Here is a 21,339-nt window from a genome sequence, read left to right on the forward strand (position 1 = left end):
GGAGGAGGAGGAGGAGGAGGAGGAGAGGGAGGAGGGAGGGCCGGGGCGCGCGGGGCGGGGCGGGCCGCGCCGCTGGCGGGCGGCGGGAGCAGCCAATGGCGGCCCGGTTCGGCGGCGCCGGGCTCTCGCGAGAGCCGCCAGTAAACATCCCCCCGCCGAGGCCCTCCCGCCGCCCGCCTCCTCCTGCCATTAGCGCGGGGGAGGGGGCCGTGCTCGCAGAGGCGCCGGCTGCAGGCAGCGAGCGAGGAGCCGGCGGGAGGGTGAGTGCTGCGGGGAGCCGGCGCAGCCCTCCGCCCCGGGGGCGCCCCTCGGCCCGGCCCGGCCTGGCCTGGCCCTCTCCTCGGAGTGGGGGAGCCGCCTTCCCCTAGCGTGGTGCGGGGGGAGAAGGGACCCTGTCATTGGAGACTGGAGATCTCCCTCTGCCTTCCCTCCCCTCCTTCCCCCCCACCGTGAGGCAGCAGGAGCAGCCATAGCCGTAGAGTCTGAGGGAGGGCAGCCTTAGCCCCGGCTGCTGCTCAGCCCCGGGAGGAGGCGGGCGGACCGGGGGTGGCTCCCGGCTGGGCAGCCGCCAGGGCGGTTTGGCCGCCTGCCGCCGGCGCGCTGCCCCTCAGGTGACTTCTGCCCCTGCCGCCGAGCGGCCGAGCCGGCGGGCGAGCGAGCGGGGGCTGCCGCCTCCCGCCGGCGGCACAAGTTGCCCGAGTTCGTCCGCCTCGCCGCGGTGGGTGCCGCCAGCCAGCCAAGCACGGGGGTGCTGCGCCGCCAGCCGCTCCGTCCCCCGGCCGGGAGGGAGCGAGGGCTGGGCTCGGGGGGCGCCTGCCCCGCGGGCGGCTGGGCGCGGCGCCCGGAGGGAGCGCTGAGGGGCTGGGGCGGCGGGCCGGGGGTGCCCGGCCGGGGCTGGCGGCGGGGCGGCGGGGGGAGAGATGAGGTGGGCGGGCAGGCGCGGCGCTCGGCGGGGCGGGAGGCGAAGCCGGGCGTGCGTGGGTCCGTGCTGTGCGCGGCGGGGGTCGGGCTCGGTCGCGGCTGGCGATCGTGAGGGGGCGCGGGGTGTCCCCGCGGCAGGCAGCGCGGCCGTCGGGCTGAAGCCTCTCCTGCCCTCTTCAAAAACAGAGAAATAAGTAAAGGGGCAAAATTGCCTCTGTATTGCGCTTAAAAACCACGCAAGCGAGCAAACAAACAAAACCTGACAAGTTTCCACTCTCGGGTGAACAAATCCAAGACCTGCTCTTGCAAGATTTCCCTGAGCCAAAGGAGTTTTGGACTGGGCCCGTAATTGGACAGCCCGGCTCCTGCTCTGTATCTTTAGGCAATTTGCAGTGACTAAGATAAAGTTAAATGCTAAGAGCTATGAGCTGTCTCCTGTTTTTGTTTGGTTTTAATTAACCTGGAACGTCTTGGGTTAGACTAATAGAGTTCACAAGCCTGCTAAAAGGCTGCCTCCGCTGATGTTGCACACCTGATCTCCTCTTGCAAAATCCAGAATGGGAATAAACGAGCCTTGATGTAGCCTCTGAATAAAAGCAATGCTGAAGTTTGACTTAAAAAAAAAAAAAAGTTTCTTACAGGATATCTGGTGGGATATATCCATGTTGTTTTGCTTTTACTTGCTCTTTGCTAAAGAGCAGTGAAATTTATTTTGGAATTTTATTTTTATTTATGTTGGGTTTTGTCACGTATGCTGACTCAGTGTTTTGATTACAGTTTTTTGAAGTCGCTTAAAGTAGAAGGATCTTATTTGTGAGCGTATATAACACTAATGAATCTCGCTAAATTGTTATGCGTGTTCCATAAAAGATGCCTGAATATACACAGAAATCTTAAAAACTGCTTTCATTCTGTATACTTTAGGAACTTAGGGGTGAAAGAGTATCAGTCTTAATTTTACTCTGCGCAGTTAACTGAGATGCTAGCCCATAGGCTACTAACCTGAGAGGTGATGAGCAGTGGCCACACTCATTGCATATGAGAAATCTGTTACCGTATCTAATGGAACTGATGCAGTTTTGTCTTCTGTGCTATATGTAGATGTGTTTTCCTGCTTTTGTTAAAAGGTGTCTTGGATTAGGAAAGGTCAAATTTGCATAGTTCTGTGAAACTGGAACTCAGATGTTTTTCACATTATACATGGCATAGTATATGTTCAATTTAAATATTATTGCTTAACAGAACTTTAAAAAAATTCTAAAATTAAGCATCTTATTTCTCAAACATTTCAGGGGAAAAGAAACCCCCAAACCGCTAGCTAAACAAAATTCAGAAGCAAATATTTACAGTGGACAGGTATCATGCTTTACTTCTTCTGCCTTTTTTTGCAGAAAGTTAGTCTTTCTAAAAAACAAACAAACAAAAAACCAAAACCAAACAACAAACCCACACCCTGTCATTAACTTGCAGTGGACTTGGACCAGGCCCCTACGCTCTCGGTGTGCAATGAGGGCACATTCCCAGGAGAACAGAAGTTTTGTCAAATGATCCATTGCAGACGTGCTTGTGCAAGCCTTCTGGTGCTGACCTCTGAGGGTCTGATCCTGTGCTTAGTGGAGTCCCTGGTGGGCCTCCGGTGGGTTGGAAGGATACGGGATGGCACACTGAAGTTCCACTGGAGTTCAGTGTATGCACGGCTACTCACGCACGTGGGTGAGGCTTGCCTGGCTGTTGTTTCTCAGGACTTCTGTGTAGCCTCCTTTTGGCTCATCTATCTGTATGCCCCTGAAGCTTGAACGGTGGGTAGAAGTTGTTAATCATTTAAGTTACGGGCTGGAGTTTGGGATCTCTCTTGAGTCCTTTGGTAACCACAAGGAGCTTAGTCACAGTTTGAGAAGCACTGTTTTTGTCTACTGTATCTGTCTAGGCAATGGGTTTGTCTTGTTTTTAAAGCTTACCTTCTCCCTATAAATTCAGTTTTCACTCAGTCCATGTTTATTCTAATAAAAACGTTCTTCTTCCCACCAAGTTTAAGCTGACAGTTAGTTAAAATGTAAAGCCAATTGATAAACTTTGATATTTTTATTCTAGGAGATGCAGGGTAGACATGTAAATTACAGTGAGAAGAATTACTTCTCTGAATACAGTATTCATCAGCACAAAGACTACTAAGCTGATATTACATGGTAAATGGTTTGCTTTTAGTCTCGCAGAAAGAGGCTTTATGTGTCTTAGGGTAATGACAGTTGACATAAATCAAACATACTATTGTCCACAAAATCATTTAATCTTCTCTGGTCACAGCCCATTTCAACATATAGCTGCACTTAGAGCAGACCTGCCATCAGTAGTAATTGCATTACTGTAGCATGAAAATGTGGGTTTGATAAATAACTGACTGAAGTCTAATTCTTCGGGATGGGTTGAGGGAGGATTTTTCAAAGTCTGGTGACTAAATAACATCTTCTGTTGTGCAAAAAGAAGTAACAGTGAGGGTAACCCAATCTAATGTTATGGGTTATGAACTCAGGAAGGAGTTATTTAGTGCATGGTGTGAATTTATATGGTGAACTGTATTTAAGGTGGGGGATCTTTTCTTGAAGGATCAGAGGTTAGTCGTTGCCAAATGCAGAAGAGTAGACTTCATCATTTTATTGGTACAAAAAGTCCTGCAGCTCTGTAGTTTACTACTACAGAATAACTTTTGGCAGTCCCATTGCTCCTGCATCTGCGTGAGGAAAGAATAGAACATTTATCTTTGACAACGATAAAAACAAAACAGGGACTGGGGGGGTGTGGGTGTGTGTGAACAAATTTATTGGAAAAAACTTATTTTCCTTGTTGTAAATAATTTGATCAGCATGGGAAGCATTAAAATGAGCAGTTGTCATAGTTAATACTGTGTTTTACTTGTGAAATTAGGTAATTTTGTGAGGCTTGCATTAGTATCTCACTTAAAACTTTGTAGAGGTTAAAAAAGCAAAGGAAAACAGCAGATTGGGAAAGAATATTAATCGTTATGCTTCAAATATCTGGTTTTCTGATTTCTCAGTAAATTTGGCATCAGATTTTGTATTCTGGTTTGAACTGTAGATTGGGAACTTAGTTTGTGATGTATGTCTTTAATATTTATACCTAGAAACTCGTAATTTGTTAGCTGATGTGGTTTTATGAGAGTTGCAACTGAATAGAATATGAAGAAAGCAGATACCTAGAATTTTAATGTAATAAACTTGCTTCAGAAGACTACTTATATGAGATTTTGATTGTCAAAGGAACAGTCAACGTCTGTATTTTTACTAGTAAAAGGGAACAATGGGTGATTAAAATGGTAGTCTGGGTTTATGGGATTTCACAAGAGTAAGAATCTCCTGAAGCAGTAAAAAGAGAGACAACTATTCACCTTTTAGTAACAAGGAACAGACAATATTAAGTAATAGTTTGGTGCGAACAGGTTGCGCAAACAGATTGAGTTTGTCATAGGTGGCAGAATGAACGGGAGGGAGGAAGCAAGGGGATAACTCTGGTCTGTATGGGGAGAGGAGCTACGTTTAGAGGACGAGTGTTTACTGTATTGCAGCTTATATTAGCTGTGTCTCTTACGTTCCAGAGTTTGAGCCTGTGATTGCTGACACGCTGTAGGGGAGCTGCAGACTTAGCACAGATCTTGGCATATCGGAATTTGTTACATTTCCTTCCACAGAAGTGGAAACAAAAAAAGCTTTTTGTTAAAATCTTTGAGCAGATGAAAGGTCATGAGACCTTTTTCTACTATGTGTAATAAAGATAGCAGTTTAGAGTTCTCTGAGAGTACTATGTGTAATGTCACATTAAGTAAGGCACTGCTAGTGCATTTATAAAATGTGCCAAGAAATTTTAGCAATTAAATCTCCTTGTAGTAAAACAAAACCAAGCAAACCGCCCCCCAGACAAACAATTAGAAAACTTTAGTCAAGTGGGTACTTTACCAGAAAGAAGTACTTCGTTTAGGGCCCTTTTTATGAGCCACTACAGTAGAATAATGCTTATGAGAAATACAGCCGTGCTTAAGCTGGGTGCGATTAAAATGAAGGTATTAGGTCACGCCAAGCCATAGGCGTTACAAATACAGTCAGCTTCCATGCAGAGGAGTTTAAACTGGGGGGAGGAGGGAACGAAAGTCATAACTTCAGTAAGACGCACGACTGCCCTGAAGCTACTGCCAAGAAGGACGCAAACAACAAAAGAAAGTTGCTTGACAGAAGCAGCTTGCTACAGGTGGGGAGTTGTGTGTGCTTAGGGGGCTCTCCTGGTTGTACCAGGTGGGGCTCCATCTCCCTGTCCCTGACGCAACAGCGCGCAAGACAACTTCTCTAGCACACTTGTGCTATACCGTGAACTTCTGTCGGCATCGCTGAGAACCCCCACAGGGGCCAGGTATGTCCTCTTCCTGCCAGACCGCTGCCAGTTTGGAGGCTCTTGAGTCTGCTCTGTGGGAAAAGGGTTTTCCAGGGGCAGCGTTCATTCCCAAGGCAGATTTGCCTTCCGCCCTGTATGCAAACCTTGAATTTGCTGGCACTACTACCAATCTGAGCTCAGTCACTTGTGGGGGATCGCTTGATAAAGTGGACCTTTCCCACAGATCACTGTTTTCTACTTCGTTTTTTTTCCAGAATGAGTAAAGCTGAATCTAATATTGGGAGAGGCCTGACTCAACTGCCATGTAACACCAGAACACCTATAGCTTCTCTTGGTAGAAAGCTTCAGTGTTGTTATGAGTGCACTAGTGAAAAAAGAGACTGCTTATAGCTGAACTGGTAGTTAAATTCCAAGCGATATTTCATTGTCTGCAGGAGAGCCGTTTTGTATGAGCCAGCCAATACGCGGATTACCTAGCCACAGAACTCGCTTACCATTGTTTGAAGCTGAACTTGGGATTAGCCATCTTAGGTTTCCACGTGTCACAACTGAGCGCAGAGGAGAGGGTGACAGGACACAGGTGTGGCCTGGTATCTCCCCTTTATTTCCCAGCTCAGAACTACCTCTTTGGCTGATTAGCTAGATCCGAACGAAAATGTGAAGAAGGCAGGAGCAGCTCACAGGCGTCTTCCCATAAAAACTGAGAAAAACCTTTCCTTTCAGGAAAAATTACCATTTTCCAAATTAGCCAGGTAGAAATAGCAGACCTTACTCCAATGGCATCAGGCTCCCTTTGCCTTGCTTTTTATACTGGAAAAGTGTTTATCACAGACATTTCTTAAAATTTGTTTAAATTATTTTTTTGCAATGAATAGTTGCATAATGTGTTCCCAGCCCTTCCCTCTCGCTGATGCCTTATGAGGGAGGTAACCAGAACACCAGCCAAATATCAGCCTGCTGATGAAAGAAGTGTTCCACTTAAAATGTCACTAATTTTTAGCATGCTGAGTCCTGTATGAAGAGGAAAGCTTATATTAGTAGCTCCACAGACAAAAGCGCTGTACTGCATTGTTTAAAGGCTGTTGTTGTTTCTTGAAGTTAAAGATAACTGGATTCTTCTGTTTTGTGGTATTTAGTGTTTGGCAGAGCAGGAAAGGAGAACAAATTCAATCATAAGGTAAGGATTTAATGGGAGTTCCTGTTTTTACAAACTGTAGAAACTGAATATGCAGAATGAAATCTATTTAACAAGAATTAAAAATATAATTTAACAAGCTGTAACATCTGGAACTATAAGAGAATTTTGTGCTCTGCATATGAGCTTCTCTGTGGGACACTAGGCAAATCATACGGCAATGAAAGACATGGCTGTTACAAACATGGAACAGCCAACTGTTAAAGCACATTCCTGTTTAGTGGAGTAATGGCTTTTGGTTAACGGGTATTTGTGTAGCAAATGCACTTGGTGAGACATACCAAGTAAGGTCGTCTTATGGTGCAGATCGCGGTGTGTCTCAGAAAGCAGTTAAGTGCATCGCAGCGAATTCTGACTGTCAAGATAAGGTGAAAGAAAGGACGTGCATCTTTGTCACTGAGTTTTGTTGCTTTTTGTTTGTGCTTGGTTAGTCCACTAAAGTGGTAAAGAACTCTTGTTTGGGCAGGTGAGTTGATATTCTTCATGACTGACTTGCCAGATTTCACTTCTGTTAGTCAAAAGTTTTGTTGTGCCTAAAGAAAATTTCTCTTACTAAGGTAAGCTGCCTGCTTACAGTTTAAAATAATTTATTTCCTTCACTTCATGAAATTAGTTACAGCGTGAATCTTGGTTTCTGCAAATGCTGTAGGAAAGGAAATATTCACATTCAAGTTGGGGGGGGGGGGGGAACAAACAAAACAACCCTGATTATATTGTAAATACAATTTCTAATAAAGTCTTACTGTTTAGTCCTTCCCCAATCTTAACAGGCATAGGTAGCATCTTACAAGCGGTGACTAAGGGCAGAGAAGCAAGGTTTATTAAAACAGGAGTTCTCCATGAGTTCAGCTCCCAAATGTCTTGCAAGCAAGGTATATAGATGACCATTTTATACTGAAGTGTATTAGATGGGTTCTCTTATGGTTAATTATTGTATGGAGACTCTTTCCCTGCTCTGTCCTGTTTTTCTTCTCAGGGAGTTTCATTTAGCAGAGAAGGAGAGTTTATATAAAATATAAAGGAGAGATACTCACATAATACATAAAAAACAAATTATGTTAAGAACACCTGGAATAATCACCTGTAAATTGCTTATGCTTTGAATTGTTCCAACTAGAAATTGAGTGAACTTGAAGTCAGGCAAAATGGCAATAAGAGAAATAAAAACCTATAGAGCAGAAACTGTTTTGAAGTACTTGAAAAACCCAAAGTGCAGAACACAGACATTACATCAAACATTTAGTGATGAGAGGGTAGGGGGATCCTCACAGAGGGAAATAAAAACATCCGTGTGTAGTATAAAGCTTGAATATAATCGACCTTTAGTATCTGCTTAGAAAGATACATGTGGAACTGAAGTCCACTAAAGCCCCCCTTGATATTCTTCGGCTGGATCTGAGGGTTACAGCTGTCTCTGAGGTCGAGTTATACAAGCCATGGAGTGGTTAGACAGGAACAGAAGTTGAGGCTGTGGTTCTCGGCTCCAGTGAACCACAGACTACTGTCAAGCCACAACGCACTCCCAGACCATCATGCACCTTTGATTAAAAAAAACCACTCCTGTCCCACTGACCAGCTGCATGCTGCTGACAGTGTCTGTGGACCACAGGTTGGAAATCACTGAGTTATGATGAGCTGTGGTATGAGGAACAATCATCGTCAGAAATAGTTTCAGGTAAGAAAATGAAATGCAGGTAATTTATTATAGGATTTTGAGAAGGATAGCGTTTTAGATTAAGGGAGATAAAGGTCTGGAAAAACAAAACCAGTTATTTTGGTTTGGAAGATGAAGGGAGTAGAGAAGGGGATTCCTTCCTCCCCCTGTTAAATCTTTTTCTTCTCCTTTCTTTTCCTTCCCTGTCTTTTTTTCATGAGCCAGTGATAAAGGGAAAAGAACAAAGCGGAGTGCTTTAGATGTTCAAGCTTTGCTGGCAAACCTTCAAAGAAATTGGAAAATTTTTTAGCTTCTTTCTTATGTTGCAGCATGTACCACTTCTTGACCAGCTCTAGTTCTCAGTAATTAGCAGTGTTTACAGGCAACATTCATCTATTCCTTCAACAGGAAGGAACACACTGAAGTCACTGTGAGCCCCAGGTGCACAAGGAAATGCAAAGTTGTCTCCAAAGATTTGAGGCCATGTAGCTAAGGTAGTGTTACAGGAGAACAAATGTGTGGGATGAAAACTTGGATTTCAGCTGTGATGGCATGGTAGTAATAATATGGAAGGATGGAGCTGTCCAGGTGAGGATTATATCTTTACCAGCTAATTAGCTTGCGCGTAAATCTTGGCGTTTCCAGAGGATTGGTTACACCTGAGATGTAATTTAGATGCAAGTGAACTTGTATCGCAGTTTCTTGTGACAGGAATGGTGATCTGTCCTCACGTCTTCCAAGGCTTACTGCTCTGGGCTTTGTCACAAAGAGGAGTACGAAACGAATGCCATACTGACACAATCAATCCCCCTGATGGTGCATGGTCTCAGACCACGGATCTCTTAGTGGGCTAACCAACATATGGATATTCAAGCTGACTTAATGTATTGCAGCTCCAATCCCAACTCCTTCAATCAATATCAGTGGTGCTGATATTACTGGGGGGTGACCTAAAGGAACTTTCCACTTCTTTTCTCAGGAGGCATCTGGGTACAACCTGCCATATTCCCTGCTATCACGGTGCCATTTGCTCTACGTTCATACTGAAAGCGTTGTCTCTGACAGCTGTGGTTCATTTGTAACTCCAAAGTCTTGGGCTCGCACTTGGGTACCTTTAAGCCCCATTTAATCCCAGGGGGCACCTGATTCACGTGAACTGTTTGCTTTTGCTCAGAGACATGTAAGCCAATTGTGTAGTGGCAAATGAAAGAAGAACAAATCCCTTTCAGTGTTCAGGAAAAATAGATGAACGTTATATCACCTAAACCAGAGATGAGAGAATTTCACGTGTCTGAATATACCCTGATATACAGCACTGATTTCAGCTGCTGCTCACAGCTTGTGCTGCAGCCTGGCTGCTGACAGAATAACTTTGCTGAACACCTTTGCTGGAAAATAGCAAAGAGGTTCCTTGAACCTTGCCAAAAATGCTGCTGCCTTCACCTTCGCTCATCAGTAAGATGCAAAGCTCTGGCCATGGCGAGGGTACAATGAAGAAATATGCTTGCCCATTATATGTTTAAATAAGCAAAATAACATTCTGCTTTGTAAAATAATCCTTACAAGAGCAACATTTAGGAAAAAAGTTAATAGATACACATCCATTTTTTCATGCGGACTTTAGATCACTGCATTTGAAAGGATTGAAAGAATAGTGGAAAGTCAAAAATGAAAAAGGAAGTAATCATGAGGTAATTGGGGGGGAAATTGTTATGCTCTAATAAAGATAAGTAATTTTAGCTAATTTTCCCTCTGCCCTTTTCATTAAACAAGCAGTAGTATTTAGAAAGCCAATTTCAGCTTTGTTTACAGTCCAGTCTCAGTTTCACATTTTGACCCCCAGGCATGGGATGAGCCTGTGTTGTTTAGGGAGCAAAGGCTGCAGGAGAAGAATGATGATGACAATTTTGGTTATACTATTTCTCTTTTAAAAAAAAAAAAAAACACCACACACCAAAAAAAACCCACCACCAAAAAAACCAACCAACCTGAAACCTGTTAGTGTTCTTTGTGGGTTTTTTTTTCCATGTAGAAGCTCACTTTTGAAACTGGTCTTGACAGTATCTTCCTTATTTCTACTTGACTGTAATTTTCTCAGTCTGGGAAAGCTAGCGTAAATGTATTTTCTTGGTTCTTTTACCTAAGTGCTCTGAAGAAGTCATGTCATATTTAAAGAACGCTGCCATACAGAGTAAGAGACTAAAGGCTTCTGTATTCTTACTTAGGACATTAGGGAGCAATAGTGAATCTGGATCTGCCTGTGCACAGTTGAAGAATGCAGTTGCATGATGAGATTTTCTTCTGTCATTGTGGAATCTAAGTGCTTTCCCTCCCTCTCTTGCCTGACAAGACAAGGCTGGATTTTACCGTAAAGATGTGGGTAAAGTAAGGTGTGTCCCCCCCCCGCCTTTTCTCTTTGAATCGTAAAGTAAATCCTCTCCAGATATTGCAAACTAATAAACCACAGTAAGAGCAGTGCAGATTAAGCTCCATATTTGTCTTGGATGGAAGGCCAGACTTCTGTTTGGAACGTCTGAATCGGCGCTTTGGGTGCAGCTTCCTTCTGTTCAAGGGTGGTGATCATCTTGGCAACAAAGCATCTGATTTACAAGATGAAGTCACTTCAGAAGTAGGCTCCCGTCATAAATGTACATCTAGGGAGGGAAACAGGGGCTTTTTTGCTTGTGGTATAACAAGCGCTGCACCTGCTTATGCTTTTTCTTCCTGTTTTCTCTTCCTTGGGTAGATCAGGAATGTAGTTAATGCTTGACCAAGAGTGTAGGATTTTTAATGGAAATAAGATTTACCTAACCCTACTTTTTACAAGGAAGCTGTACTGAATGCATTCTAATGGCTTTCCAGATTAATGGGATCTAGATTAATATTTGCTGATGACTAATGTATGAATAAAATAAACACTTAAGGATTTCTTTGTAATTCTTGGTTTCCTTTGGTACCTCAGTCAATGCCGCTTCTAAGCAAGCAGCCTCTTCTGTTGATACAAAGCTAAATCTACTACCCATACTGAATTTGGTGGTATAATTCTCATCAACTTTGAGGGAGAAGGGACTGACAAAGGATAATCCAGCCTCTGTTGTGGATACCTAGGACATTTTTTTAAGGGATAGGCAGAGAGAGAATATACGAATGTACCAAGTTCTTTTTGTAAGTGCTTTTTCAATATTGGAAGATCTGGTGCTCTTTGAGGTACCGACCACATTTGACCCTGCGTATTTCAAAGGCATTGTTCAATCAGTTTAGCAGCTGTTTACAAAGCACCAAAATGCAGAAGGCCTTCAGCTTCTTTGAATTAAACACATTATTTTCTCTCAACTCGGCATCTCTAAATTTACTGAGCAGCACCAGTCCCCTGATATTAAGTGTGTTTATATTCAGTTACCATGTGCCATCTGAATGCAACAAAGTTCAAATTAATTAATATAATCAACTGATTTTTCAAAACTATTGCTCTGAATTGTATTTGTGACACGTATGGCTTTGCTTTCTAGCAAAGTTAATTCACTGGGATCTGTATGATGCTTTCTGTGGGTGTGGGGATTTATTATGAGAAATGAAGATTGATGTTCATGATCAAAGATTTTGATCCCATATTATCTGTGTCCTCTTAAAATTACTCTGTATTCTTAAAGCAGAGTTTAAAATACTGTTACTTTCTCTTAGTTTTCTAAGTTTGTATTACTTGCTTCATGCCCCTTTACTGGCAAGAGACAAGGCAGATATTCCTAATGATGTGAGTCCTTGAAATTGAGCGGTTTATTCAAGGTGAGCCTATGTTTATATGCTAAATTTTCTTAAAGAAAAATACTTGGGAGCTCTTAAACTTTTGTTGGCTCCAGAAAGCATGTGGGACGGGAATATTCCTGTTGGCTGCTGTCCTTTGCATGGCTTTGGCATGTTGAAAGTCATCAGGTCTTGGTTTTTCCTACTGCGAAAGTGTGGGGTTACATATATTACTTAAAGAAATACTGAGTTCATATTTTGCAAATACATACTGGGATACTTTCACCAAAGATGCTAGGTAAAAGCAATTCGTGTTTTGAAGGAACATGCTATTTTGAGGGAGGATAATTCATTTTCCCCACCTTATTCAGTCCTTGGCCTTTAGAATGGTATCAACAAAGGAAGTGACTCTTACAGATGCTTTGTGATGTGGTTCCTAATTTATTGAGAGCTGGACTGAGATCCATTGACTCATTTCACGTAAGCCACCAAAGAGCTATTTCCAGTTACCGCCTGGACTGGGTCTCTGAGCTGAAAGATGCCATCTCCGACTGCCAGCCATGCTTCACAAGAGACATAACAAACTTGCATTACAAATATTTCAACATTATAATTCAGCCTTTGAAGTTTTGGCACTTATTTGGCAAAGGATGTCTCCAAAGAGGTATTTTTAGCAAACATTATATAGAGAGCTTCAGATCTTCATCTTTTTTCTTTATGTGGAGAATATTTTTGCTGTCTGTGAGGTGCCCAGAGTTAAAGGATGTAAAAATGACAAGATGCTCAAACCACAGCTGGATTCAAGTTGTCTCAAGTTTGGTGGGAGCTGGGTCTATCCATGTTACAGACAGTTGCCCGGTCCTCCTCTGCTGGAGAGCCCAGCGCTCTGTGGTGCAGATGGGGATGGGATGCCACCGATTTTGTTTGCTTCATTTGGCCCTTGGAACATACTTTAACTGTAAGTCACGTCCATTTGCTGCAGGACTACTATTTGATGAGGCTGGGTTTCTAAAAGTGCTTGAAAAACCTCTTAGAGACATGGCCAACAGTTACAGGCTTTTGAGATGATCAGGAGAAGCAATCTGCTAAATCCAAAGATTAATTCCAGGTACCCTCATCACAATGAGAGTTGGCATTGTATCAGCTGCCAGGCAGGATTCATCTACCTGCCCTTGGGTGCTTAAAGGTTGCACATCCAAGCCAGTTAGTCTTAACAGTCCTCTGTAGTCAGTGGAGATGAAAAATCACTAGGAGGAGATGTTTGCTTCCGCCTTCTGTGAGGGCGACTATTTTAGGACTCTGCCACTAGAGCTGGTAGAACGGAGGTTAATGTGTCTTTCAGGAGAAAAAGATGGGTACAAGCAAGGCCCTGGTGGACTTCCAGTTGTGCAGCCTCAAATGCGTATAGACGCTCTGATACTGCTGTGTGACTTCCCAGTAGTTTCATATGGCAGTTGACATTTCAACAATAAAATAATCCGCTGGCTTCACCTTAGTAAAATATCCCTGCAGGTGCATGCAAAAACTTGTGAATTCACAGACTCCTTTTGTTTTGCCAACAGCGTAGTCAGAATCCCTTTGTTTTTCTCTAGAAGAGTGTGAGGAATGTGCTTCTCCAGCTGCGAGAGCCCGGGGTAAACACCAGTGTAAGTAGGCAGAGTTCCTCTGTAGTTGCACCTCTGAAAAACCCCGGGCCCAGGTCAACTGAGCTTTTTTTCTGTTTCCTGCTGTAATTCTAGTTTTTCCCGTAGTTCATTGTGCCATTTAGTGTTAAAAACAGGATTCCATAAAACATTTTTATGTTCATTAGGTGCACACATTTTATTTTTCAAACACGTATCTGTATGAAGGCTTGCCAGAGAAACAGCTTGCCTTTCCCCAGTGCTGACCTGATCTGACTGTAATACTTAACTCAAGGTAGGAGTCAGGACTGATGCAGCGAGTCCATGTCTCAGCTCTTCTCTCGGGTTTCTGGCAGCTTCTACAAATTACTCTTTGTGCTTCAGATGCTGGTATGGTGCTGCACAGTTGACTTTTTTAAAAAATTATTTTTTATTTTGGCAGCTCTGATTAATTTTGCTGTGCCTCACTTTCCCCATTTCTAAAATCAGATTGAAATTTTCATCATATTTTGAGAACTGTACGTAGAGAGTGCTATGTAAGCCTATATGTTTTCTTGGATATATTTCTAATAATAAATGGGTGGAGATGGAAGGGGTCTGCTCCCCAGGCCGCTGTAGACACTTGTTATGAGGCAGGGTTCTCTGGTCAAGTTCTTCCCTTGCTCATATGCCTTTGAAGTCCCCCCAGGATTGGGCCTGGGTTCGTTTACTTTCCTTCATAGTCAGCTGTGATACCATTGCTGACATGCTTTACCAAGATGATGTGCTTTATGTTTCAGTTTTGCAAAGTACCTTGAGATCTGAATGGAAAATACTTTAAAAGGGCAAAACATAATTTGCTTGAAAGCTGGGAGGCAGGTTCATCACATAGGGAAGCAGAATAAAGCTTGGAGCTCCAGTTCATTGGAAGAGGAAGATGCTTTCTGGCATTATTAACATGAGGAATAACCCAAAGGAGAGGAAAGCAGCTTGTGGCTTGGTAACAGCCCCAAGAGACCTTTGCAGCTTTGGGCATGCTGGGAAGGGGGAGGGCACACCTCCCTCCTGGAGGCTACCAGCACAGCAGCTTCCCTGTGCTTTCAGGATTTGCTGAAATTTCCGTAATTTATTTTATTACTGATTTATTTTGGAAGATTTTACTCAAGGGGATGCAGGAAAAAAAAATAGACTAGCCTCCAGATCTTGCTTCCATCCCTGTGTTAACATCTTAGACTTGCGGAGAGTAATGAAATTTTTATTATGCAGCTAGGCTAGCGAGGTAGGTAGGGCTCAATATCAATTGGGGCATGATCTGTGGAGTAAAAAGTGCTAGTTTTTGCACAGACCTTTTCCGACTGCCAGGGGTACTTCTAAAATAGGGGATTTCACTTTTTTTTTTGTAAATGAGTGCAAGTTGAAATGTGTTTTAAGACTCAATTGAAGCAATAATTAATTGTCTGAGGAATCACAAATGTAAATGGTTTTGGTTCTGTACTAATACTATATTATTAGACTCCCTTCTCTTTATTTTTTTAGTGCTTTTTATGTTTTCAGAAGAAGTGAATATAGCAGAGCAGCTGCTTCCTAGTGATTCGTGAAATTGAGAAGTATTCTCTCCTACCCTGTGTTATATCAATGTGACAAACTACATTCCTGATATTATGTGAACTGGTAAAACTTTCCAAATGTTGTCCATTTATCAGTACTTTAAAAGACAGTTGATTAATGTTATTTGCATATGAGCAACAGAATGTGTAAACATTGACTGGGGAGTCATTCAAATGAATGCTTTCAGCTGGATTCACAATAGCAACATTTCGCCAAGGCTGAGTGTAGCTCAACTTGGAAATGTAATCACCAAACTTGGTCACTTGCAGTGTATTAGTATTTAATTGTCCTTTCTATTGCCTTTTCCCGTATATTTTTTCCTTCAGTTTCTGAAACCAGAATGAGACTTCAACCCTGTCCTTGGAACAGTGAAAAACATCTCAGTTGCTTATCTTGCCACTCACCCTTCCAAATCCACAATATACAGATTAATGCCTCTTCTGCAGTCGACTGTAGTAGTTAACTGGTTGTCCAGTCTGATCAAATGGGCAGCTCAGAGAAGCGCAATGACAAAGTAGCAGCCACATGCCTCGTAAGTTTTGGGGCCAGGTTAAATGAATTTTCAGAATGAGTTAATAAGTAATTTTTTAATACTACTTTAGTATCTTTTCTCTAAAGAGCCCGTGTTCTTTGTGCATATGAACTCATTAAGCCTCCTAACGTGACCTGCTAGGTACACGAATGATATGTTTGTTTTCGTGTAGGGTAACTGAGGCACACCCTAAGTACATTTCTTTTTTTCTTTCTTTTTTTTCTGTAGCATTTGTTTTTGTACATGGGAAATAAAATAGAATCCAGATCATCTGTTACTTAATGCAGTTTCCTGTGTTGTAGCCGCAAGAGCATCCTTCCGCTGTACATACATCATCTGCAATGAGAAAAAGAAAACTCAAAATATTCATGACTTCAACACTTGCATCATTGGCAAATACCGGGAATTTAATGTGTTTTATTTTGCAGAAAGGTTTGTCCACCTCAAGTCACCATTAGAGGTTGTGTTAGGGATACCTTCGCTGGTAACTCTTCTGGTAGAGTTGTCGAGTAGGATGAGAGGAGACACGTTAAGGAATGACTGAGAAATGAGAGTGGGTCTTAAGGTGGATGTTCCTGATGTGTTACTGTAGATCAGGTACCAGGCTTTGCTCTGAGTCCTTGCTTTTGGCATTCTTCGGGCAAGCATAAAACTATTCAAATTCAAGCACAAATTATGTCTGTGTCTGCTGCACAGTGTGGACTTCTGCTCCATGTGAGCATTGCTGGTTGAGCTTGCTTCTCCGCATTGGGCTTTGTTCAACATACAGGAACCAAGCAGTGCTCCGGGAGGAGCACTTGGTATGGCTTCCGAAGCAAGCAGAAGCAGCACGTAGTACAAACCCTTCCTGGTCTTTATGAATGACCCTAGCTATGTTTACAAAGAGCGCAGCATATGATACGCCATCTAGGATATAGGTGTTCAGCTGTTCATCGTGATCAGCCCCACCATAACCCTTTTCATCAATATCAAACAAATTGTGTTCCCTAGTGTTGCAGCTTGAAGGGGATGTGAGGAAAGTATTTGTAGCTAGCCTGTCTTTTGAGAGCTTTGCAAAGCTGTCCTCTCCACCAGCCCATTTCCAAATGAAGCCAGCAAAAGTTGGTGCAAGAAGAACGTGACTCATTGGTGAGAGCATTTCTTTAACAGTTGTCACAGACTCTGGGTTGTATGTTGTACCCTGTCTGAATTACTGGCCACTGAAAAGGGACAGACCTGTCCTCCTGTCACCACGAGTGTATCCTTGGATGTAGTCCAAATTTGGGTGCCTGCAAAAGGGACAGTGCTGTTCTCCCCCTTGTCCTCTGTGCCTATCCATGTTTCATTACTCTTCTTTCATGAAATTTAGCAGTTGTGTAGTTGGAGGGTGGGACAACCCAACTTGCTGATTTTATGGAAAAATGGTCTCATTCTTACAGGGGGATGGGAGTGGTTGGTAGCTTAGGTTTGTCAGGCTGCTGAGTTCACCTAATTCGCCTATGGCTGCATTACTGGGAAAACTGTAGGAGTGCGTGGCCAGGATTGGAGGGAGCAGCAAAGTGAGAAGGAGGGACCCTCTAAGAAGCAATTCATAGACCTGCATCGACACTCCTTGAAACAGAACTTGGCAGCAATGTCTATCCTTTCTGTGTAAGGGCCTTGTGCATGGGGCCCATCCCCATAAGGAAATGTTAACGTTAAATAATATTTCAAAGTGGAAATGATCTCATTCTTCCTACGGCTTATTTGGGTTTTTCTCTGGTTACTATTTATGGGAAATAGCTGGTTGTATCCAACTTGTCAAGCAATTCAGATTGCTGCCTGAAAGACTCCTTTATTTGCCACTCCACCAGCCTCCATCTTTACACATTGTTTGCACTAAACTGATATTTCTGTTCGAGTTTCCTGCAGGTAACTCCACTTGTCTTCATCTCCACTTGACAGATAAGGAAATAGAGGCACAATGACACTTAGTCACCTTATAGGGCAATAAAAACTTACACCTTGAAAAGGAACAGTGAGAGCCATTCTGCAGGAACCCAAGTGTTGCTTTTCCTTCTGCTTTTCTGTAAAGCCTGTACCTGTGTATGAGGTGACCTGTGTTCCATCAAGAGTCCTTCTTACTGATGAGTCTTGCTCCTTTTCTCAGTTGAGAGCATGCTGAGCCCTCAGGACATGCTACAAGATTGTTCTGAAGGCTTTCTTGGTGGGAAAGGTTTGCTCCTAGAGACATTGTCGTCTTGTTCTCTTACTCTTGCCATAATCAATTTAATCTTGAAAGTGTATGAAACTGGCCTCTTTATTACTTTTTTAATCTGGAAATTGGCCCGTTCTTGCATGTTTAACTGTAGCATAGCAGCTACGTACAGCCTTAGTATCTTTTAGATACTTAAACAGATATCCTCTGTTCCTTTTCCCTCTCGCTTTCTCTTGCAGCTGGATATAGCCAGAGCTTTTGTCCACACCCTGCTTTTACCTCTCTTGTCCTTTAACTAGGAAACCAGATAATCGAATCAAATCTCTGAGATTAATTTAGAGGAAAACACCACCCATTTTGAGTGAGCTTTCCCAGGCCAAGACTGGAGAATGAACTTCCACAGGGAACTAATGCCCATCACAAGCCTCATCATCTTTCACCTAGGTGCAAATCTTTTATTTCCTTTTCCTTTTTGCCTTTCTGTTATCTTCCTAGAAGGGTGGATATGTGATTGTGTAGGAGGGAGCATGTGTATATACACATATCCGTAACAAAGCACTGCTCTCGTCACTCTTTAGCCCTAGAGGAGATGGGCAGTTGGGATGTTAAGCAATAGGCTGCAGGAAGACTCAAGATTTCATGAAGGCGAGGCTCTGTGAGTTTGCCACTGAAAGAGCTGTTTTCCTCTATACCTAAACCTCTAAATCTCAGAATTATAAGCCCCAGCTACCCACTTGCAGTGTATTTTTGTTCTCAAAGTGATATAAATGTTGAAATGCAAAACTGTGGTTGTATTGACTGTTCTCCCCTAAACCAGTCTGATAATAAGGCAGAATGGTAATCTTTTCTCCGTTGTCCTTGTTATCACTGTAGGGATCAGATGTTGCCATCATGGTTCCTTCATGAAATAATATTTCTTTCTCCACCTTTGGTACCAATGGCCAGAGCTCCTGATGGTTTGGCGGTAAGAGTATGGCACAGCTCCATCCCCACCGTTCCAAATATGCTTCCCAGCTTCAGGCACTAGGAAGATGGTACCATGTATTGCTCTCTTGCATCAAGAGACGGCACACGTCTTTTCATCTCTCTGTATCCTGGGCCTCATCAAGGTAGCCTGCTTTATGTGCCAACAGCTGTCTCCTTCTCCAAAAATCATAGTTAAAGAAATGAACTGTTGTAGTGGGATTTGAATGGGCAAACATCTGCTCTCCAGTATTGCATATACTAACAAGATGCACTACCTGCATTTGCAGCTTTTTAAGGCCAGAGGGATCTGTTGTGCTCATTAACCCTGACTACAGGCATTGCACAGGCCATAGCCAGTCATTGATGTTCTGCATCTCATTTAGTGGTCAGCTCCTTTGCTGGCACAGACTTATCATTTGTAATTTGTAATTACTATACTTAATTTGATTGCGGTGATCTAAAAAGAGCCTAGCAAGAGTTGGAGTTTTGAACATACACCAGTAAAAGGAAAAATGAACTTAGTGCCCTCTTCTCCTCCAGCATTCTCCAATGCAAAAATCCCTCTTAGTTCCCAAAGGCGAAGCCCCCCTCTGCTCCTGCCTCCCTAGGTTCCTTAGAAAATAGCAAGGCTTTACAGCATCCCTAAAATTCGAGAGTAGAGTTTCTTGGATCAAAGCTGAAAATGTATTACAATTTCAAGGCAACTTTATGCAGGTGCCATGGTAGAAGCTCCTCCTCTTTACTTCTGCACTAAGTTGTCTCTCTTGGCCATGAAAGAGCCAGATGTAGAGAAATCCGCTGTGACTGAATTTTACTTTTAGACAGTTGTATGTGTTTTTGGAGTGGGACGTATCTTTCATTAGACCTGAGTATAATTTTATCCAGAAAACCAGTAACTGAGGAGGAAGCAGATTTTTGGTCATTGACCTTGCTCTGTTCGTAATTATTTCCTGATCCAAAACATTGCTGCAAAATATTTAGCATGGGCTTTTTTATGCCAGTTAATTTAGCAGATCTTAAAACAATGTTTTCTTGAATATGCCTGGATGCAAGTGCCTGCTAAAAGCTGAGAAAATGCTTAAGTGCACAGGAATGCAATTACTTCAGTAGACAGAAGAGCTTCCTGTTTTTAGACACTTGTAAGAGGACAAAGATTTGCAGCACTGTGAAACTTGGGGAGAGCCAGGAGAAAGGAAAGATACAAGTAAGCTAAAGCAAGCTATGAAATGCCATTTCACTGCACAGCATTGTAAGCTTTTCAGCAAGCTACTGATTTATCTTGTTGCCAATAAATTAAAATGCATCAATTCAGATGCCGTGGTAAACCCTGGAAGAGAGGGACGGCTGCGTGGGGGCTGCAAGTCTAGTTCCCTCGTTGTGTCTTGTGCTTCATTTAGTCACCCAGGGTGTTGTCCTGAGCTGACCTCCCATTTGGAGCACTCCTTGGAAGACAGAGCAGGGTGTGGATACAGCAGCACCTCTATTCCCTTCCTGTTTCTAGCTCTAGCCCTCTGTCCTTGCTGATGGAGCAGAAGTACCACCTCTATTTTCTCCTCTTCCCCTACATGAGGTTAATGGGTTAGGTAGGGGGCTCGTATCTTGCAGCGACACACGCATGCACAGTAAAGCAATTTGAGTGGGTACTGCTAAAACCCAAATGATTGGATTGTCTTAAAAAGCCCTTCTGTAAAGAAAATAAAACGAGTTATTTGAAAGGACTGAGCTCACGAAGATTTTGGTATGTCATCGCAAGTCATTCAACGCTGAGTGAGTGGGCTAAGTACAGGATGTCTCAAAACGTACTCTTAACTTGGGGACAGAGCTATTGATAGCAGAGCATAAAGAATGTAATTGTATCCAAAGGCTGAGGCAAGTGGAGCCGAGATGGAAGTGACCTTATTAGTGGGTTTGTGTTTCTAAACTTTAGGTGACCAGTCTCCCATTGTTAGTGAAAGCAAAGGTTATGCTGTTTGGATCAAAAGTTTGTTTGCTACTTGAAGTGGACAAAAGATTAAAAGGAAGAAAACAAAGCACATGTATTTTATATAGGTGTAAATATACATCGTTTATACAACCCATAAACATATATATTTTTGTATATGCATACATTTCACTCAGCCTGTATCTTTTCCTGTCAGGGAAACAAATTTGTGTTTGTCAGCCGTGCTTGCCGCTCGTTGGAAGTCGCAGAGAAGTGAATCATGGCCGCTGTTCATGGGAGACTTCTGCTGCTCAGCTTCGTTGAATAGCAGGAAATCCTGGAGTGCAGCACAACTCCAATATTCAGTTTTTATTCCATATTAGGAAATATTTCCTTATCATTACTGCGGGTGTGTTGGAATGATTTGTAAGATTAATTTCTGTGAGCCAAATGAAAAGACGAGGCCCTGTCGCTTGCTTCTGGCTTTCAGACAAACTCCATGGGAAGGAACGAAGAGGCTCAGCCTGAGGAGGGGTGGCCCTTTGCAATCGATACAGGTGAAACCAGCCTCACCAAAGCTGTTTTAAAGGAAGTTGGTTTAGCCCGGTGCAGTTCCTCAATCTGGG

The 21,339-nt window shown here is 43.0% G+C and overlaps 1 protein-coding gene across 2 annotated transcripts in view; it reads left to right on the forward strand.

The window, feature by feature from the left end:
• Positions 1-124: 124 nt before the first annotated feature.
• The window catches only part of STK38L (serine/threonine kinase 38 like), a 53,478-nt gene continuing 32,263 nt past the window's right edge, over positions 125-21,339 (forward strand). The window contains exon 1 of one of the 2 annotated variants that reach the window (XM_087766442.1): positions 125-260. The gene's annotated coding sequence lies outside the window, so the exon portion shown is untranslated. Of the gene's footprint in view, positions 261-6,371; positions 6,497-21,339 lie in introns of those variants that run through there. The other variant, XM_087766444.1, reaches the window with a different exon arrangement.

Source organism: Nipponia nippon, unplaced genomic scaffold (genome assembly GCF_047370975.1).
Source record: "Nipponia nippon isolate SJK-2023a ecotype South Korea unplaced genomic scaffold, ASM4737097v1 scaffold_3, whole genome shotgun sequence".
NCBI lineage: Eukaryota > Metazoa > Chordata > Aves > Pelecaniformes > Threskiornithidae > Nipponia > Nipponia nippon.